Genomic DNA, 19,524 nt, shown 5'->3' on the forward strand with positions numbered 1-19,524 from the left:
TTTATCGTGATTCGCTGCAGCCGCTGATGCTAGTTTTCGCTAGCTGATGCCCGTTTTAAAGCAGACGTCCACAGTGAGTAGCACGGGATTAATTGGTATTTTCTTAGAAACAAATTTGCCAACATGACAGCTGATTGTTGTCGAGAATGTAAGTAAAGCATCTTTAATCAAATATGAATCATGGATGAAGATAAAAACGAATATCGTTGTCAGCTCGTTTACTCGGTGTTGTCTGTTTCCTAAATTAGCTAATGAGAACCGTCAAGCAAAGTTGTTAATTCCCAGATTAAGTGGCCCTGCAGTTTAGATAACGTTACATAAAAAACAGGAACACCACCAGAAGCTTCTCATGAAACATTAAACAACTAAACCATTAAACAAGTAGTTTGGAGGCTAAAACGTGGCGCAAGAATACATCAGTGATGTGCCCTGTATGGACTCTGATATCAGGCAAATTAAGATTTATATCACAGTGAAGGGGACTTATAGAGCCTGTCTTTGTTGTTTGTTTTGTTTTTTCTTTTCTTTTACTTTGATTTACAGAAGAATTCACGTTTTTCTGGTGGAAAACATTAAGGATATTTATTAATGACTTTGTCTCCGAATATTCTCTATTTTCCATTTTTCTATTATGCTTTATATTGAGATGTGATGGTTTTTGAAGTATTCTTCTCTACAATCTGTATCAGTCTTGAGGTTTTTTATGCATTGACCATGTCCTTGGAATGTCACCAATATGTTAATTGCCATTCTTGGCTATGAATGGCCATTCCACACGCTGTGCTCTATATTGGAGGACCCTTCTGTATTCTCCATACTCATGTTGTTTGTCTTGGTGTAGCACATATTATCTATTATGTACAGTATATGTCAGTGAAATGTTGTGTTGCTGTTATCCTGAAGAGGGAATTGTGTGCCAAGATGGTGATCTCTGAAAAGGAAATACTTTTGCATCAGAGGTTGTAGGAATACGGCTTCCCGCCCCTCCTCCTTAATTTACAGATGAACCTTTCCAAGAGTTTTGACAAAAGTCACACTAACAAAGAATGATATAACTAATTGTTTACAATCTAAATTACTTAACAGATTAACCTTGTATAATTAATTTGATCAATATGTTGGCTAAATAATCGCCTAAAAGATGACCCTCCTTTTATATTTTTAAAGATACTGGTTTTAAAACATTTGGCTGCTATTGAAAACTGAAACTCCAAAAATTTGAAATTGGCAAAATTAATATTTACACATTTCATATTTAGCAGACCCCAGTGATGTATCTCTATTTTTATTATTAAAACATTCTGGTTTGTTTAACATTTGTTTCTGAATATTTCCATGTGTTCTTTCATACTTTTGTCTTCAGTATTAATGTTGCGGGCCAAGTGGACGGGCAGTGTGATGGAGATTTTACACTTTTAAGTTGTTAGGACCGGGTAGATAAGCAGCACAAAGCAACCCAAGAGGCGGGCACAGGCAGTCACGTAAAATACAAGGTTCACTTGTACAGTTCCAGTAGCCCCGGTAAACAATAAACGAATAAAATTAAAATGACGGGACTCAGAAGCTCCCTTAAAATAGTCCGTAGCAGTCTTTAATAGTGGGCCTTAAAATAATAGTCACAGTTCCAGAGATATCTATTGTTGGCCTGCTCGTGTCCTCCACTGTGCTGACTTGCTATATTCGCTACAACTCGTCAAGGTCGCGCTGGTGAGGTGTGGCGTCTCCTCTCACGCTCTCTGGTGTTCTAGAGACATAGGGAGGGGTAGGGTTGGGACCCGTTTGGATTTTAACGATTCCGATTCCTTAACGATTCCGGTTCCTACCGGTTCTGATAATGGTTCCAAAAATATACATTTTTGTATTTTTTTTATGACACCATATACTTATATACATATACGAATCCTACACCTCTCCTGGCTAATAGTGTCTCCAGCATATGAGAACACTCTTTCTGATGGGGTTGATGATGCCTGTACACACACATATATGTGGCAGACAACTCATACAGGATAGGGAGAGTGAACCTATTCTTCCACCACCAAGCAACAGGGTTTGTTAGCACATGTTCACGTTTCAGCTTCCTGTAGTGACTTATTTCTATGTATGCTGTCTCATAAGCTGACTGGGGGCGCATGGTCTCAGCTTCCTTTCTAATTTCTTTCTCGTCCTCTTCAAAGAGCTCTTCTAGAGGTGATATGTTCTTCTTCTTGGGACTGGGAGGCTGACTCTGCACCTGAAATATCAGCAGACAAAACATCCGTGTTGGTGTGATGATTTTAATATGACTAAGAGCAACACTAAGACAACTGTTCCCAAGAAAAAGAAAATATCCATAATGTCCTTCCTTACCTCTGCAATCTCCTCTTCATGTTCCTCCTCCGGATCAGACTCCGAGTCAGAGACACTGTAGCCCTGGGTCTGGGTGGTCTCACTTTCACCAGTCTCTGCACAGTTGGATTCCTCCTGTCTGATGACTGCAGTGGCTGGCAGCTGAAAAATACAAAGATGCATAGTAGTAGCCAGTTCAGTTTAGGTTGGCAGCTGTTTTTACAACTTGTTACACTTATGATGGCTAATGTGCTTGCTTACCTGGTGCTCTGGACCTGCTGCTGCTGTCTTCACCCGGTCCCAGGCTCCATCATTGTTGTTCATTTTGGACTTAAATCTTGGGTCCATTATAGTGGCCTCCTCCAGAAAAGCTCTTATCTCATCATCCTATTAAACACACAACATGAGAATACATTAATATATGCACAGTCAGTGATTTTCTAAAGTATTCAGATTGATTTACAAGGTGGCAAATTGTATTTAATTTGATTCATTTTAATACCTGATAGCGCTTGGACAGGTCAGTCCATATCTTCTCCTTAATAGAGGCAGAAAAGGAAGAGTCTTCATCAGTTACTGTATAGTGAGCCTCCAGCTTCTTGAGGATTGGAAGAATTTGCCCACATGTTGGTGTCTTCTCGCTGGATACAGCCAGGGTGCTGGTGTAGAGTTGTCTCATAAGCTTGATGAACTCATCTGCTTTCCTAAAGTCATCACCGCTGATTCTCTCCAATCTACCAAATATACAGGACATAGCACTTAATGTTAAAATGGTTATGTTAATGTACTTTAAAAGTAAGATATGTGAGATGTATTACTATTTACAATACATTATAAATGCAAACAACAAGGTTAACAGAAATAGTAATTTTATCAAAAGTGTTATTTAAATGCTATACTCACTTGTCTTTCTCCGCTCCCTTCCTAACTCTTTGATCCAGAATGGTTGCTTGAATGGCTGGGTATTGCTCCAAGAACCTTTCGATCATCAAGTAGGTCGAGTTCCAGCGGGTTTTCACATCAAGCACTAGCTCATGATCTTCTGGGGCTGAAATAACACACACACACACACACACACACACACAGAAATGTGAATATTGATCATTTTCTAAATTCTAATATAAATGTAATTTCATTCTCACTTTAAGTGAATACATTTTAAAAATCTACTTACAAAGCAGACGCTGCTTTTCTTTCATGACCACCTTAGCCATATTGGTCTTCCTCATCCAAACAACGATTGCTCTAATCTTGGCTGCCCACTTGCTCACTGAAAGAACACTGGCAGCCTTTTGTGCTCCCAGGTTTAATATGTGTGCAAAGCATCGAAGTTTTAGGGTCTTCAGCCTCTTCGCAGCCACATCCATATTGGAGGCATTGTCCACAGTGACTCCGGCAATACATTTCAGGTCTATGTTGAATTCTCTGAGGATGGACTCAATCTCTTCTGCTACAACCAGTCCTGTTTGTGCCTCATAGACTGCCTGGGTCTTCAGGACTTTTTGACAGAGACGGTCTTTAACTACATAGTGCAGAGTGACAGTGATGTAGTGGTCTCTTGTGATGGCGGTCCAGCCATCAGAGGTGACAGCAGCCGTCTTGACATGTTTTAGCTCTGACACTAGATTGGCCTTCTCCACATTGTACCATGCATCTAAATAAGTGTTTGTTAATTTGTCTCTGGAGGTGGTGGATACTTTGGATTCAGAGCTTTAAGCATCTCACTGAGTAGTACATGAAGAAAAGAGAGATGTGGGAAAAAAGTGATACCCTGATTAATACAGCAAAAATAATTATACTATTATTATCACTACAACTTTCACAACTATTATTTAAACTTAACCATAACACTACAATTACAACAAAACTATAAATATAATTATTATATGTATGTAGATAATATATGCACCTAAAGGCTGGCCGTTCCACAGTGCTGAATGCATGTGCATCCTTCACAATGAACCTTGTAACAGCACGGTGACATTCCTCAATTCTTTGGGTCGTCATCTTCCCAGCTGCTGCTAGCTTGAATGGATTGACTTAACTGTTGCTGATTTTACTCTTATCTGAACTTTCTATAGAAAAATGTAACATTATATTAATGAATGATTAATTTAGAGCTAATTTAACAGCAGTTGAGTAAGTTGTAACTAAGTACAGACAGATTTATGTTTGCTGATTTATGGCTCTAGTTAACTTTATTCATATATCAGACAAATGTCGCATCATTAGCGTTCTAATAACAAAATAAACAGCAGACTTACAACAAGCCTAATAAAAAAATGGACATTTCAAAATCCGTAGTGGCGGGTAGTAGTATATTTTCCTAATGTTTATACTAGCCTGGAGAAAGGGAACCGACTGCCGACTTTAAAAGTGTCTCAGGTGCAAGGTTCAAAGGGCACTTGTGGGGAGCAGGAACTGCCCACTGGTCTCACACTGAGATATGTTACTCCATAGGTCAAGACCTTTCAAACAATGTCTTCATTGTTGTTCTGTGACAAAGTTTGATTTTCATCTTGCTCCAAGCCAAGGCTGTCTCAGGTGTACATCTGCAGACCTCTTTTAGGGCCAAGCTTGATAAATCAGTCAAACTTCTTTAAGGGGTTATTTAATGGCCAAATTTATTTAGAATATTGATGTTAGTCTTAAACACAGTCATACTTTTCAATTTGGACCATTTCAAAGCTTATTTTCCCCTTAAAATACTTCATATTTCATATTTTCCCATTAACTTAATATGGCCACCTGAGACACTTTTTTTTTTTTTTTTTTTTGTCATTTAAGTTTTTATTGGTTTTAACATATTTTCACTCAGTTACAAAAAGGAAGGAACAAAATAAACAAACAAGAAAAACAAAACAAACAACTAAACAACTAACAACTCAAAAAGGCAGCCACAAACAAAGACCCCCCCCCCCCCCCCCCCCCCCACAATTCTTATACATATGTACACATACACACTAAGCATGTACATAAACACAAACATATACACAAACTGTCCACCAGCCCCCTCCTGTGCCCTCTCTAAGATGTTGCCCCCGTAATATGAGCCATAAACGTTTGCCATATTTGACTATTTTTATTTGGTACTTTATTCACCCTGGCAATCATGTTTTCAAAGGCAGCAGTCTCTGTCATGAGTTTAAGCCACTCTGTAAATTCTGGCCTATATGGCCTCTTCCAGTTGCGCAAAATAAGCCTAGCAGCTACAATAAGACCTGCTACTATCAATCCCGACTCTGCTTTAGTCACGCCTGGTGGCATGAGAGATCTATCCCCCAGCAAACATAATTGTGGGGATTCCAGTAGAGGTCGCCTGAGCCACCCTTCAAGGCCTTTCAGCACCACCTTCCAAAAAGGTAGTACCATGGGACAGTCACAAAGAGCATGGAGAAACGTGCCCAATTCTTGTTTGCATTTCCAACATCTGTTGTCCTGGGTTAAGCCCATTTTATATAGTTTCAGGGGTGTGAAATAGTATCTATGTACGATTTTATAATGTATAAACTTGCTTCTGGCATCCCTCGTGGCCCAGCCTACATTCGAAATCACTTCCTGCCATAAGTCTTCTGTAATCTCACTACCAAGATCCTTTTGCCATATTAGTCTCAAGCTTTCACACAGTCTAGTTCGAATACTTGACATTCTCCTATAAAACACGGAGGCAGAGTGTAGAGTATGAGGAGAGTTTAAAAATTCTTGAATCTTATTCTCCCTTTCCTCTTCTCTCTTAAGCCCAAAAACAGATCCCACGCTGCTCCTCATTTGTAAATATACAGAAATCCCCTTTATCAGTTAAACTGAATTGGTTTTTAAGAGTCTCAAATGACATAAATGACTGATCCCTGTATAGATCTTTGACTACACAGATCCCCTTTGCCAACCATGTGTTCCATAGAAACACCTTTTTCCCTATACAGACTGAGGGATTATTCCATATGGAAGAGTAGCTTTGTTTGTATTGTGATACCCCCAAAATCTTATGTGCCCTAGCCCACACCCACTGGGAATGTTGTAAAATTGGGTTTCCTCCTTCTGTCGCTGTATTCTTCTGTGACAATAGTTCCATCACACTAAATGGGGCTGCGAGAGACCTCTCTATCCTTACCCACCCTGGATTAGACTCATAATTGGCCCAATGTCTTACTAGTTTATTCATTTCAAATGCAATGTTATATAATTCCATATTTGGGAGAGCCAATCCACCACAGTCCCGTGATGCAAAGAGTTTTGTCAGACTAATCCTAGGCTTTTTTCCTTTCCATAAAAATTCCCTAATCAAAGTATTATATTGTCTAAAGATTCCATCAGAGATGGTTACTGGCACCATCATGGAGATGTAATTAACTTGTGGGGCAACCACCATTTTAATAATATTGATTTTCCCCCATAAGGTAAGATTCAGCACTTTCCATTTAATTAGATTTGTCTTGATTTTTCGAATTAAAGGAGCCATATTAATAGAAATTATATTTTCAAAATCTGAACACAACCTAATGCCTAAATATTTCATTCCAACTGGAATCCACTTAAACTGGAGCGTGGTGATAATTGATTGGCTGCACCCTCTCGATACCGGCATACATTCAGACTTTTGCCAATTAATCTTATAACCTGATATCTTCGAAAAAGATTCAATGGTAGATAGAACATTAGGAATTGACAATACAGGGTCTTTGATCAGTAATAAAATATCGTCTGCGTACAGAAACATTTTGTGTTCCTCTTCCCCGTGTACAACCCCCTTAATACTATTATCTGTCCTGATTGCAGTGGCCAGGGGCTCCAAAAAAAGTGTAAAGAGCAGAGGACTGAGAGGGTCTCCTTGTTTGGTCCCACGTGTTAAGTTAAAGAAAGGCGAAATCATTCCATTTGTTGTTACTGCTGCCCTTGGATTTGAATAAATTATGTTCACCCATTTGATAAAACTTTCGCCACACCCGAATGATTTAAGGGTATACTGTAAAAAGCCCCATTCCACCCTATCGAATGCCTTCTGGGCATCTAAGGAGAAGGCAGCGATTGGGGTGCTTTCCTCCCGATTAAGCTGTATACGGTGCAGTAGGCGTCTGACATTGTCTGTGGATGACCTTCCCTTTATAAAACCTACTTGGTCTGAATGAATCAAGTGTGGCAAAATGCTTTCCATCCTCCCAGCCAAAACCTTTGTCAAAATTTTGCAGTCTACATTAATCAAACTGACCGGTCGAAAACTTCCTGGATCCGTGGGGTCTTTATCTTTTTTAATAATTAATGATATCAGAGCTTCATTAAACGTGTCTGGTAGTTTCCCCAGTAAGAACGATTCTTCATACACAGTCGTTAGGATAGGAGCCAATCTGTCAATATACTTCTTATAATATTCTGAGGGAAAGCCATCTAAGCCAGGTGATTTTCCAGACTTCATTGATGAGATGGCACTTTTGACCTCTTCTACCGTTACAGGACTATCCAGACAGTTTTTCTGATCCACTGAAATTTCTGGCAATTTAATCTTTGAGAAAAATGTCTCATAGTTAACCGCCTCTGGATTAACCTCAGATTTATAAAGTTGTTCATAAAAATTTGCAAATACCTTGTTAATGTCCCTTGTATTTGTCACCAATTCCCCTTTCTCATCTTTAACAGCTGGTATGGCATAACTAGCCTCTTTCTGGTGTAACTGCCTAGCCAGCAGCTTCCCTGATTTTTCTCCACTCTCATAAAAATTACTTTTCAATCTAAATAGGGCGTACTCTGCTCTCTTATTGTATATTTCATTTATTTGGAATTTCAAGTCACATATTTGTTTGAGTTGCAGGTCAGTGTGTTTCTCAGCATTTTTTTTCTCTAATTCTTTAAGTTTAAATTCAAGATTTTTCACCCTTTGTGTTTGCTCTCTTTTTTTCCCACTGGAATATGCTATAATTTTCCCTCTTATATAAGCCTTAGAGGCCTCCCAAACTGTCCCAACTTTATCTGTTGACCCCATGTTCACCTGGAAAAAATTGTCAAGTTCCTCTTCTACTAGTCTATTAAATTCTGGGTCCTGAAACAGAGATATATTCAGTCTCCATCTATTTTTCTTTGCTCTGTTTGGCTCCATTATTAAACCTAGTTGCACTGCAGCATGATCAGTCAGAGCTATAGGTCCTATTGAGCAATCTGAGACACTCTCCACCAAATCCTTGCTGATCAAAAAATAATCTATCCTGGAGTGGGATTTGTGATTATGAGAATAAAAGGTATATTCTCTCTCTCTTGGGTTCACAAGCCTCCATATGTCCATCAGTCGATGATCTTTCATCAATAATCTAATTGCCATTCTGTCTTTTGGGATATTATTGGAATAAGCAGTTTTATCCAAAGCCCCATCTAAAACCTGATTAAAATCTCCAGCTATTATTGTATACCCATCAACTATGCTCCCCACTGCTTTATTTATTTTGTGGAAAAAAAATGGATCCTCGATATTTGGAGCATATATATTGCATAGATTAACTTTTATGCCATTAATTTTGGCTTCCAAACATACCATCCTCCCCTCCTCGTCCTTATGTTCCTTCAAAATAAGAAAATTGAGCTTCTTGTGTACCAAAATAGCCACTCCATGTTTTTTACTGGAGAATGAACTATGATATATTTTCCCAACCCAGTCTCTTTTAAGTTTAGCAGCCTCTGAATCAATCAGGTGCGTCTCTTGTATACAAGCTATTTGGGCTTGTTGTGATTTAAGGTACGATAAACATTTCTTTCTTTTTAAGGGGTTTTGTAACCCGTTTACATTCCAGGATACTATCCTTATACAACTAGTCATGGCTTAGCTTATGTATATTCTGTACCTCACATTGAGATGACAACCCATGAAGAGGAATGGGGCAATGAGTGAAAAGAAAAAAGAAAAGAGAGGTGTCGCCCAGCTGCCTATCAAAACCCAAGTAACCAATAACGTAACAAACCTCGTAAATAACCTTTTCAAAGCAAAGAACAATATATGAAACCCCCATATATAGAACCTTCTACCCACCCCCTACCTTACTCTCACTCTTGAGAGACCCACCGCAAACATGGTCCATGAGTCACACTGAAGTGGTCACCGTTAGAAACCCCCCCACCACCCCCTCACAAAGTTATTTCTTGTTCGCAGCTATCTCTGCAGTATTTCAGTGCATGCGCTGGCCAGTGTGTAGTATTGATGACATTTCACGGACGGCATTTAGTGACAATATCTAGCGTTGCTGTAATTCGTACTATAAGTACAGGGCGTATACAAATGAAAAACAGAAACAAAACCAAACTTACTCTTCTTCACCCCAACATAAATAATTTCAAACAGGGCTTAAACAGTAAGGCGTGAAACCACATCACCCTTTACATTGGCTTAAAAGAAAAATACAAACTAAAAAACACCTGTTCAATGTCTTCAACCCGCCCTAATACGTTCAACGCCCCAGTGGTTGGGCACATAGTCTTATATCCTACTTACTGTGTCCTGGAGGTCCCGACAGCGACTTGGACCGAGTCCAAAAAAAGTAAAGATTGAAAAACGGGTCCTCGCGTTACTGCGCCCAGAGAGTTGCCGTTCCGGTCCATCACATAAGTCCAGATCCCAACGTATTCATCTACTGGCCCAAACGTAGGTCTAGTAGCATCTGATGATCATTCCCGCTCCTCCGTCCCGCCATCGTTAAGAAAGTCCATTGCCTCCCGGTGATCCGTAAACTTCATTCTTTTCCCTTTCCATGTAAAACGCAGCTCCGCTGGGTATGCAAGGGTGAAGCGCACATCCAGGTCGTGTAGCCGGTTTCTGATGTCTTTGAACTTTCTTCTCTCTGCCGTCTCTTTAGTCATGTCGGGGAAGAATGACAGCCATTATTTCCTCCTTGTTTCTGTATTTCTCCCTTGCAGCAGCCAACACTCGCTCCCTCTCCAGAAAGCTTAGAAACCGCATGATAATCGGCCTGGGTGGCTGGCCTTCCTCGGGCATTGGTACCGGGGCTCAGTGCACTCGTTGCAGCTGCGTTCCGTCAAGGTCAACCCCCAAAGCTTCGGAGATGATTTTCCTCACACATTCTGCTGGCTTGCCGTTTTCGAGTCTCTCCCTCAGACCGATGAGTCGTAGGTTCTGATGTCTGTCTCTATTAGCAGCATCTTCAACAGCCCGGTGCAGCTCCTCACACTTTTTAGCACTTTTATCCGCTGTTTGACGAAGCTGGTGGTTGTCGTCTTCCAGCTGAGAGATTCGGGTTTCTGCTTCATCTAGCCGGAGGAGGATTCCGTCAACATCTGTTCTTAGCCAAACATTGGCCTCCTTAATTTCTGTCATATCCGCTTGCAAAGCCTCTAATAGCTTCCCAACTTGTCCCATCTCTTCTGTAGCTTTCTGCAGAGACTCTTGCATCGCGGACAGCACGTTTGCTTCGTTACACTCTCCTTTCCCAACTCCCGTAGCTTTTGCTAGCTTAGCGTTAGCTTCGCCAGTTATGCCAGCCGCGGTGCTTTGTCTGCTGGTGGCCAATCTGGTCGTCATTATGCCAGATTTCTTAACCCAATAACGTTAACTGTCACTTCCTAAAGGAAAAAAACTTGTAGTGGAGCTACTCAGGTTTGACTAACTTGAGCGAACCTGGGGCATATAGGTGGGTTAATCGGGACGTTTCCAACTAGGCGACCATCTTGCTCGGTGACCCCACGTGACTCCACCTGAGACACTTTTAAAGGCTTACAGTGCAGCAACAAAAAATGGCACAGACATGGGGTCAACATTTTTGGAAAGCTCTTGACCTCTACTATCATGCCCGATGGCAAACCAATAGGGGGCGCCACTGACTAGTGTCAAAACATGGAAAAAACATGATTTCACGATCTTAAGAAAAAAATAAATAAAATCTGACCAAACAGGCGTTCTTCCCACACCCAAAAAACTATAATGAAGATTGAAAAATTAGTGATCACAACATCACGTAATAGGCATAACATATTAGAACTACAAAACCTATGGCGCAGGACACCTCTGTGTGTTGCAACTCCGCGCAGATTGTAGTCCTGGTACGCCTCTTCCGGGTTATGGTAAAACCTTTGAAATTAGGTTTAAAAAACATACATACGGTAGTTTTTCAACAGCAAAAGTATAACCTTAACATGTAGTCTATGTTTATATCATGAATAAAGATGTGTTATTAAAAATAAAAATATATATATAAATCGTGTGTTTCCGCGGTTTTTCCACCCGCTCTGTTTCGCTGACTGAAAGGGTTGTGTTCAATGGCGTAACATATCAGCATATTATCAACTTTCATGCACTTTATTAGACTTTATTGACTTTTTTGATGAAAGTCAAATCAGACACGTCGCTGATAAACATTAGGATTATGGGTAATGTAGTGCTTCTCCGTGATATGACATCGCAAATAAAACGTGTTTTCTTAAAATTAAGTTGATATTATACGGGACTTGTGGACTTCTGGGATCTATGAACCACCACCCACAGCGTGACGTCATGGATCCTCGCTGACTTTCAGTGGACGCTGTTTGTGTGGTGACCACACGGAATTAAAACCATAGAAATCGATTAAAACAGGTTACGTGCGAGGAGCACGCAATGCGTTATTAGGAGGTCATGCTCATTTCACAGATTTCTGTGAGAGCAGGTTAACCCCACGCCTCCCTCTCCAGATTTCCACGGTGACAGTGAGGACAATACTTCCGAGCGGAAGCTACATCAGCGATAGTGGTAGCAGCGTCCATAGCAACAGCCATAGCAACGATAGAAACCTGAAAGAATCTTCGTAATAACTAACAAAGTAAACATCATATACATTAACTGAACGAAGATTTTGGAAATAAAATGCACATTTCCCGCTAGAAATGTTATCAAAACGCATTTGAATGCATAAGCTATCTTAAAATATTGCATTTTCCACTGAGAATAAAAGGAATGTCTGCCATTTTTCTTTTCTAATAGCTACAATAGCAATGATAAAATGATAAAATAAATAAAACAATAAAAGACAGAAGTTAAGAATATTGCATGGAATTGCAAAGATTTGGTTCAGGTGATCATCAAATCAGTACTTTATTAAGTACAATGAAGTGTGTTTGTTTTGGAATTCAACACTGGAATGGAATGGCTGCCATTGGGGGCACTTTTGTTTTGTCATGTTTTGTTTTGGCTAATTTGCTAATCACCTTCTTCTCCATGTTTCTGAAAGAAATCAAGTGAATTTCTGCAGGTGTCTTCCCTAGTGGGAAGATGATGCCGGCGTGTAAAGAAACCTCCAGCTTTGTCTTCTGAGCTGGTGGAGACAAGTTTGAGTGTATGTGGACACAGTGAAGAGAATGAAATGTTACTGACACCAAACTTTACACTTGGCACAATGCAGTCAAACAAGTACTGTTCTCCTGGCAACTGCCAAACCCAGACTTGTCCATCAGATTGCCAGATGGAGAAGCGTGATTCGTCACTCCAGAGAACACGTCTCCACTGCTCTAGAGCAGGGTTTCCGTTATCCAGTAATTACCAGACTTTGACTGGTAAAATCTGCCGAAGTCCGGTAAGTCAATTTCCACGTCATTTTATTTAAAAAAAAAAAAAAAAAGCATGCGTGATCCCTGTCTCCAGTGTACCAGCAGGGAGAGGTTTTTCTCTGCAGAACCGGATCAAAACAGCGCAGCGAAGTCGCCTGGAGGAGAACAAGGTCACAAGACTGATGCGCTTTGCAAGTTGCGGAGAGACACTTGAGACTTTTGATTTTAATTCAGCTGCTGCATAGTTCACTGCAGCGAAAATGCGTAAAAAGTAGGCTAAAATGTCCCAAGCCAGAAACATATTCAGGGATTTTTTTTTCTTTTTTTGAGTTTTTATTGCATCTATGTGATTTCAACTTGGCAGCATGCCGTGCTATTAAAATGGTATGAGCCAGTTCAGGGGTCCGTTTCACGAAGCAGGTTCAACAAACTCCGAGTCTTACCCCGAACTCTGAGTTGATCTACTCTGAGATAGGAAACTCTCAGTTTTTGGTTCCAGAACAGCTGATTTGAGTCAGTTTGATCAACTCGGAGTAGTTTCACCTGTGCTGTGTCTCAAATCGCACAGTTCTGCACTTACACTTAGTATTTTGAGTGCATAAGTGCGTTCACACTGAAAATACTAACAAAATGCAGTGCACTGCAAATTACCCGGATGTACACTCAAAACGGTCAAAAAGTTGAGTGTGGAACGATGGACACTTCTCACCCTAATGGCACCACTGACCGGAAGTAGCTAGCTAAAAAAGCTGAGTTTACTTTTCGTTTTACGACTGTTAATATGTCACTTTATTAAGTTTTAATTTTTTTTCAGGCGAGAAAGTAACTACGTAGATTCCAAATATGTGGTCAGTTTGTCTAAATAACGTCTGTTTTGAAAATTGCTTTGATGTTTTCGGATAACTCTCAAGCTAGCGATTGTGCAAAGTACAGTCACTTCCGGTTGTTTACAAAAATAAAAACCTAATACATTAGAAGCAGTGGTGATGCTTTTATTTTGAAGATAGGATGTGTACACGTCTACTTCTGGATAACTTTACCACCGAAAACCAAAGCCGGCCGCGGCTCCGGTCGACATTAGACGGACCAGCCGCGGCTCCGGTTGGCATCAGGCGGGCCGGCCGCGGCTCCGGCTGGTACCGGGCCCACCCGGTCAGGTCTTCCGGATCTGACAGGTGAGCGGCCGGTGCCGCGGGGCTCGCCTGATGCCGACTGTGGCGATCGTCATTTCCGGTAAGTGCTCAACGGGAAGTGCGGCAATTGAGACACCCTTCTCTGTCAAAATTCGCGCACTGTGCCGGTAAGTGTACTGTCAGCTAAGTGTACTTACAGACAGTGCACTAACGGAAGTGCGCGATTTGAGACACAGCACTGGAGTTAAGCGCGTGCGCCACAGCTGTAAAAAGACAGCGTCAATGTAGCCCCAATTTGACAAGTCACCATGGCAACGGGGAAGTGTTGGGCTGCGTTTTTCAGTTGAATTGGAAATCTTAATGCATTCATACAGAGTTTGAACATGTTTTGTTTTGTTTTGTTTTGTTTTGTTTTGTTTTTAAAAAATTGCAACACCGCTGCAGCGGCAAAGAAGAGGGAGACGGCGTGGGAAACACTGCTGCTCGGGTCAGTGCGTAAGTTTAAATGTAGTCCGTTGCACTCACAATAATATTACAGGGGAAAACTGCTTTAGATGCAATCCCGCGGGGGAGAAGCGCACTTGGTAGCAGCTTAAGATGAAATATAAAAACATTGTTCAAACAGGTAAGACCTCGGCATAAACATCTATGCGCGGTCTTATAACCATCTCCCGACGAATATTTAATTCTTTGCGCAGTAACACTGCACCTTCATCCACGGGATCGCTGTCGAAAGGACATGCCATGCTCGTGAAAAAAATCGCCACCTAACTACTAATGGACTTATAATGAAGGCCTACTGACTGTTTTTTTTTTTTTTTTTTTTTTTTTTTTTTTTAAATAAGAGATGGCAGAACTAATATGCCATGGCAAAACTCGCCTGCTGACTGAATGAATGAGGACGTTAAAAAACCTAACCCTACCATTTGTGGCTGAAAGGGGGCGGACACAGAGAGAAACTCGAGGTTTCATGAGAGAAACCTGGGGCCTCATTTATAAAACTATGCGTAGGATCCATACTAAAAGTGTACGTACGCCCAAAAGCCGAAAATGGCGTACGCCCAAAAAAATCCAGACTTAATAAAGCCATGCGTACGCACACCTGCAAGCAATTTCCCTTTATAAATCACAGACCACCTGAAAGTTTGCGGACAAGATTGCGTCTCATCCTCCGCACACTACACGCCCACATTCAACCATAAATGGCCAATGCTAAGCACCTCATGAATGTTGATGCATATGTAAATGATCCAGCTGACCAATGGTGTGTTACAGTTAATCATGGCAACATGGGAGAGAAAGGCGGAAAAAATGGAATTTTACAGATACGGAAATCGAGGTGCTACTGGCAGGCTGCAGGCTGCAGGTTATAGCGGAAGAGTGCATCAAACTTATTGTAGAATTTCTACAATAATTTTTTTTTTTTTTTTTTTTTTAAATTGACTTACCAAGACGCCAGCAATTACGCACAGCACCCGCCTGCAGTCTGTTCCCTACACAGCTGTGTGTCACGATGAAGGAGTCATGTGTTGAGCCAGGCCATAGTGCCACTAAATTTGTCAGTGCATGTTGGGGTCACATATGAGTTGTACATTAATGGAATGTGCATGTTTTCTATTAACACACACATTCATTGTCACATGGAGCTCTTATAGCAATATATGAGTGCAGTATGCTGACGATGCGGTCATCTTTACTAAAGCGAAAAATCCTGAGGAGGCAGCACGGGTGCTCTCTACAGCTCTTACACACATACAAACATGGCTTACTAGATCATGTCTTATTTTGAATACAAAATCTGTTTGTTTATTTTTGTCAAAGCAATCTGCCACTAGCATGCTTTCTCGCTCAGGTGTTTTTTTGGGCGCAGTAGAGCTGGAAGTTGTTAGTGAATTTAAATATCTAGGGGTGATTATAGACTCCAAACTCTCCTTTAAAAACCATGTTAAAATGTTTGTAATCTTTGTAACTTTAGGCAAATCAGAGGTTCCTTGTGAGAAGCAGCTGCTCTGATGTTTTTGCACTCTATGATATTTTCACATCTAAGCTACTGCATCACTAGCTGGTCTTTGACAAGTTCTAGTATCCTGAAACCAGTTGAGCTTCTGTACAAAAAAGCACTTAAAATTCTAGACAAAAAATCCTTTTCGTATCATCACTGCAGCATTTTAGTGAAATATAATTTGCTAGGTTTTCTTAGTTTTTGTAAATTCTCCTCTGCATGTTTAATATATAAAGTGCTTCATGGCCTGGCGCCACCTCCACTTGAAGAGTTTATTACATTTAGACAGACGAGGACCACCAGAGCAATTACTAACAGGGACTGTGTGGTTCCCTACAGGAAAACCTCTTTCAGTCAGAACGCCCTGTCTACTAAAGGGACTGCAATTTGGAACACATTACCCTCATCCATAAAGGAGTGTCCCACTCTGACCACCTTCAAGAGCCACCTGAAGGTGTGGCTCAGAGCCAACCAAACATGCAATCACCTCTAACACTTCTAACACTGCACTGCTTTATGTTTTAACACATATTTGTAATGTATGTGTCTACGCTGTTTTAACCCTCTTTTGAAATGTATTGCTCTATGTTTCTATGTTTTGTTGTAATGTAACATCAACCTGCCTAGAGGACTGCAGATGGAAATTAGCCCTTGGGCTACAATCTGGCATATTTACATCTACATTGGTACATGTTCATTAATGTGCATTGTCCTGACTTCTAAATAAATAAATAAAAAAAATTTTTTAAAAAAGTTAATTGCGCCAATCAAATTTGGAAAACCGGACATTGCTGCAAATTGCCTTTTATTGTTGGCCTGTTCTCTCACAGTGAAGGGAAATCTGATATATCGACTGGTCATATTAACAATGCCATCCAAGACGGAAGGCATTATTGCGCTTAGAGCCGGCTGCGAAATCCCAGACCTATGGATAATGTCACAGAATTATAGTCAAAAGTGGCTTCAGGAAGAGAGTTGAACATTATATTGTTGATATTAAACGCATACCTGTCGGCCAATTCGCGCTGGTAAGAGCCGGTTGCCAGAAACCCCAGGGTTTTAACACCTGTAACTGAACAGGGACAGCGTAGTTCTGCCGGGTTGGCCTCTCTAATAATGGACCCAGTTCAGCACACAGATCCAAGAGCATTGCTCTAGGGAATCTAAATCATCACGGGCCAAGAAATCTTCATGGTCTCTGAAAACTTGTTCCCTCCTGATCCTCCCATTTGCACAATGTTCCAGCAGTGCCAATGCATCCATCGCACAGCATTATGCACGAGTGTCACCACGGTATTTATATGTTTACAGCAATTAGACTGCTTGCCTCAAAACTTGTCACAATTTACATTTCAATCTGTGATATCCACCACCCTGGCATGATTTGAAGACAGAGGTGTCACAGGGGAACGCACTGTGCTGCAGTTGTTTAATGTCATTTGTGTAATTTGTCAACCAGTGATACTAATTTCATCAGTTACACTCGTTACAATATAGTTTTTTTTTTTTTTTTTTTTTAATGCATGTTCCTTATGCAATAGTTATGGCTCAGTAGCGCGAGCACAAATATCACTGCTGTTTGGAATGTTTGTGATGAAGTGTATTTACAATTAATGTTTGATATGGAGTGTAAATAAATGTGTGAGACGAATCATGATGCAGTTTGGATTCAATTCACCATCTGCGTCGCCAAATTCCCCTTGTCTCCAAGATGTGCTTAGGCTTACGGATGGTTCAGAATTTACGTGGAGGACCGCACATTTTTCCTTCAAGTTTTTTTTTTTTATAAATCACAACCTTTGCGTGGAAAGTGGCGTACGCCAATTTCAGGCCCTGTTTTGTGCGTACGCAATGTTTATAAATGAGGCCCCTGGTCCCGACCAGGTTAGTTTCATGGAGTCTGTTACTTAGAGTTAGCCCTCTTTCTCTGCTTTGAGTTACCTCCCTTTGTGAAACGGAAAACTCAGAGTTTCCCTCATTTCAGGGTTAACAGACTCAGAGTTTTCACTAAACCTGCTTTGGGAAACGGACCCCTGATGTGTTTTTTTTTTGTTTTTGTTTGCAAATTGTAGTTGCTTGATGTTCATGTTAAAAGAGCGCAGGCTTGTGCAATATTTATTTATTTATTTATTTATTTTAGAAGTTACGCACTTGAGTCAATTGACGGCACTCATTTTATTTGATATAGCCTACTTTTCAATAAAAACATTACGCTCTAAATTGACATGCCTTGATATCATTCTTATATAGCCTGCATATAATTTTAAGCTCAATAAATTCAGATATTTGACTGAAATTTCAAACATTTGTCCAGTAAATTGAAAACCTGCCGGTCACGTTGTCCGGTGCCAATTTTTTCTAGCGGAAACCCTGCTCTAGAGTCCAGTGGCGGCATGCTTTACACCGCTGTGTCCGATGCTTTGCATTGCACTTGGTGATGTAAGGCTCGGCCATGGAAACCCATTCCATGAAGCTCTCTACGCACTGTTATTGAGCTAATCTGAAGATCAAATGAAGTTTGGAAGTCTGTAGCTATTGACTCTGCGCACTATGCGCCTCAGCATCCACTGACCCCGCTCTGTGATTTTATGTGGCCTACCACTTCGTGGCTGAGTTGCTGTCGTTCCCAATCGCTTCTACTTTGTTATAGTACCACTAACAGTTGATTGTGAAATATTTAGTAGCGAGGAAATTTCACAACTGGACTTATTGCACAGGTGGCATCCTATCACGGTACCATGCTGGAATTCCCTGAGCCATTCTTTCACAAATGTTTGTAGAAGTAGTCTGCATGCCTAGGTGCTTGATTTTATATACCTGTGGCCATGAGAGTGATTGGAACACCTGAATTCAATGATTTGGATAGCTGAGTGAATACTTTTGGCAATATAGTGTACATCACTGTGCTGTATGGAAAATTTATGAGCAAACAAATGTGTGATAGGAGCAGGATGCCTTGTTTTAAATAAACAATGACCGGTATTTGACTTTTGTATTTTCTTAGCATAGAGCCAAATACTTTGCGGTTTACTACAAATTACTGTATTTCACCAATTAATCGCCCGGGCGTTTAATACGCAAAATCAACTTGGACCCTAGGCGTTTAAAAGAACCAGGCGGCTATTTGCTGCAGGCCTTTATTTATTTTTGCACAGACCTGCACCAGGCCATTAATGTGATGACAGTTACTGTCCAACATATTTACAGTCGGCCGATTTAATATTACGGTACACCCTTTTTTTCTAACGTTAGCTAGCTCTCTTGGAAGTGCTGCACAGGTATTGTACTGTTTACTGTTTTTTCTGCAAAAATAAGGTGAATATCCTTATTTTGGATTACGTCAATATAATGCAAATAATCGCCCCGGCGGTTATTCAGGTGGGCGTTTAATACGCAAAATGGGTGCAGACCCCAGGCGTTTAAAAGAACCAGGCGGCTATTTGCGGCCGGGCGATTAATTGGTGAAATATGGTAGTTTCTTTTCTTGTTAATCTCATCCCATTGAGGTGGTCATTTCTTCCTTCTCTGCCCTTGGATGTTCCCATTTTTATT

At 40.7% G+C, this 19,524-nt stretch overlaps 1 protein-coding gene across 6 annotated transcripts in view; it reads left to right on the top strand.

Moving 5' to 3' along the window:
- Positions 1–19,524, top strand: part of ccdc142 (coiled-coil domain containing 142) — a 107,728-nt gene continuing 88,204 nt past the window's right edge. For 5 of the 6 annotated variants that reach the window (XM_030061553.1, XM_030061556.1, XM_030061555.1 and 2 more), the window contains exon 1: positions 28–148. The gene's annotated coding sequence lies outside the window, so the exon portion shown is untranslated. Of the gene's footprint in view, positions 149–19,524 lie in introns of all 6 variants that reach the window. The other variant, XM_030061554.1, reaches the window with a different exon arrangement.

Source organism: Myripristis murdjan, chromosome 10, assembly GCF_902150065.1.
Source record: "Myripristis murdjan chromosome 10, fMyrMur1.1, whole genome shotgun sequence".
In the NCBI taxonomy this organism is placed as follows: domain Eukaryota; kingdom Metazoa; phylum Chordata; class Actinopteri; order Holocentriformes; family Holocentridae; genus Myripristis; species Myripristis murdjan.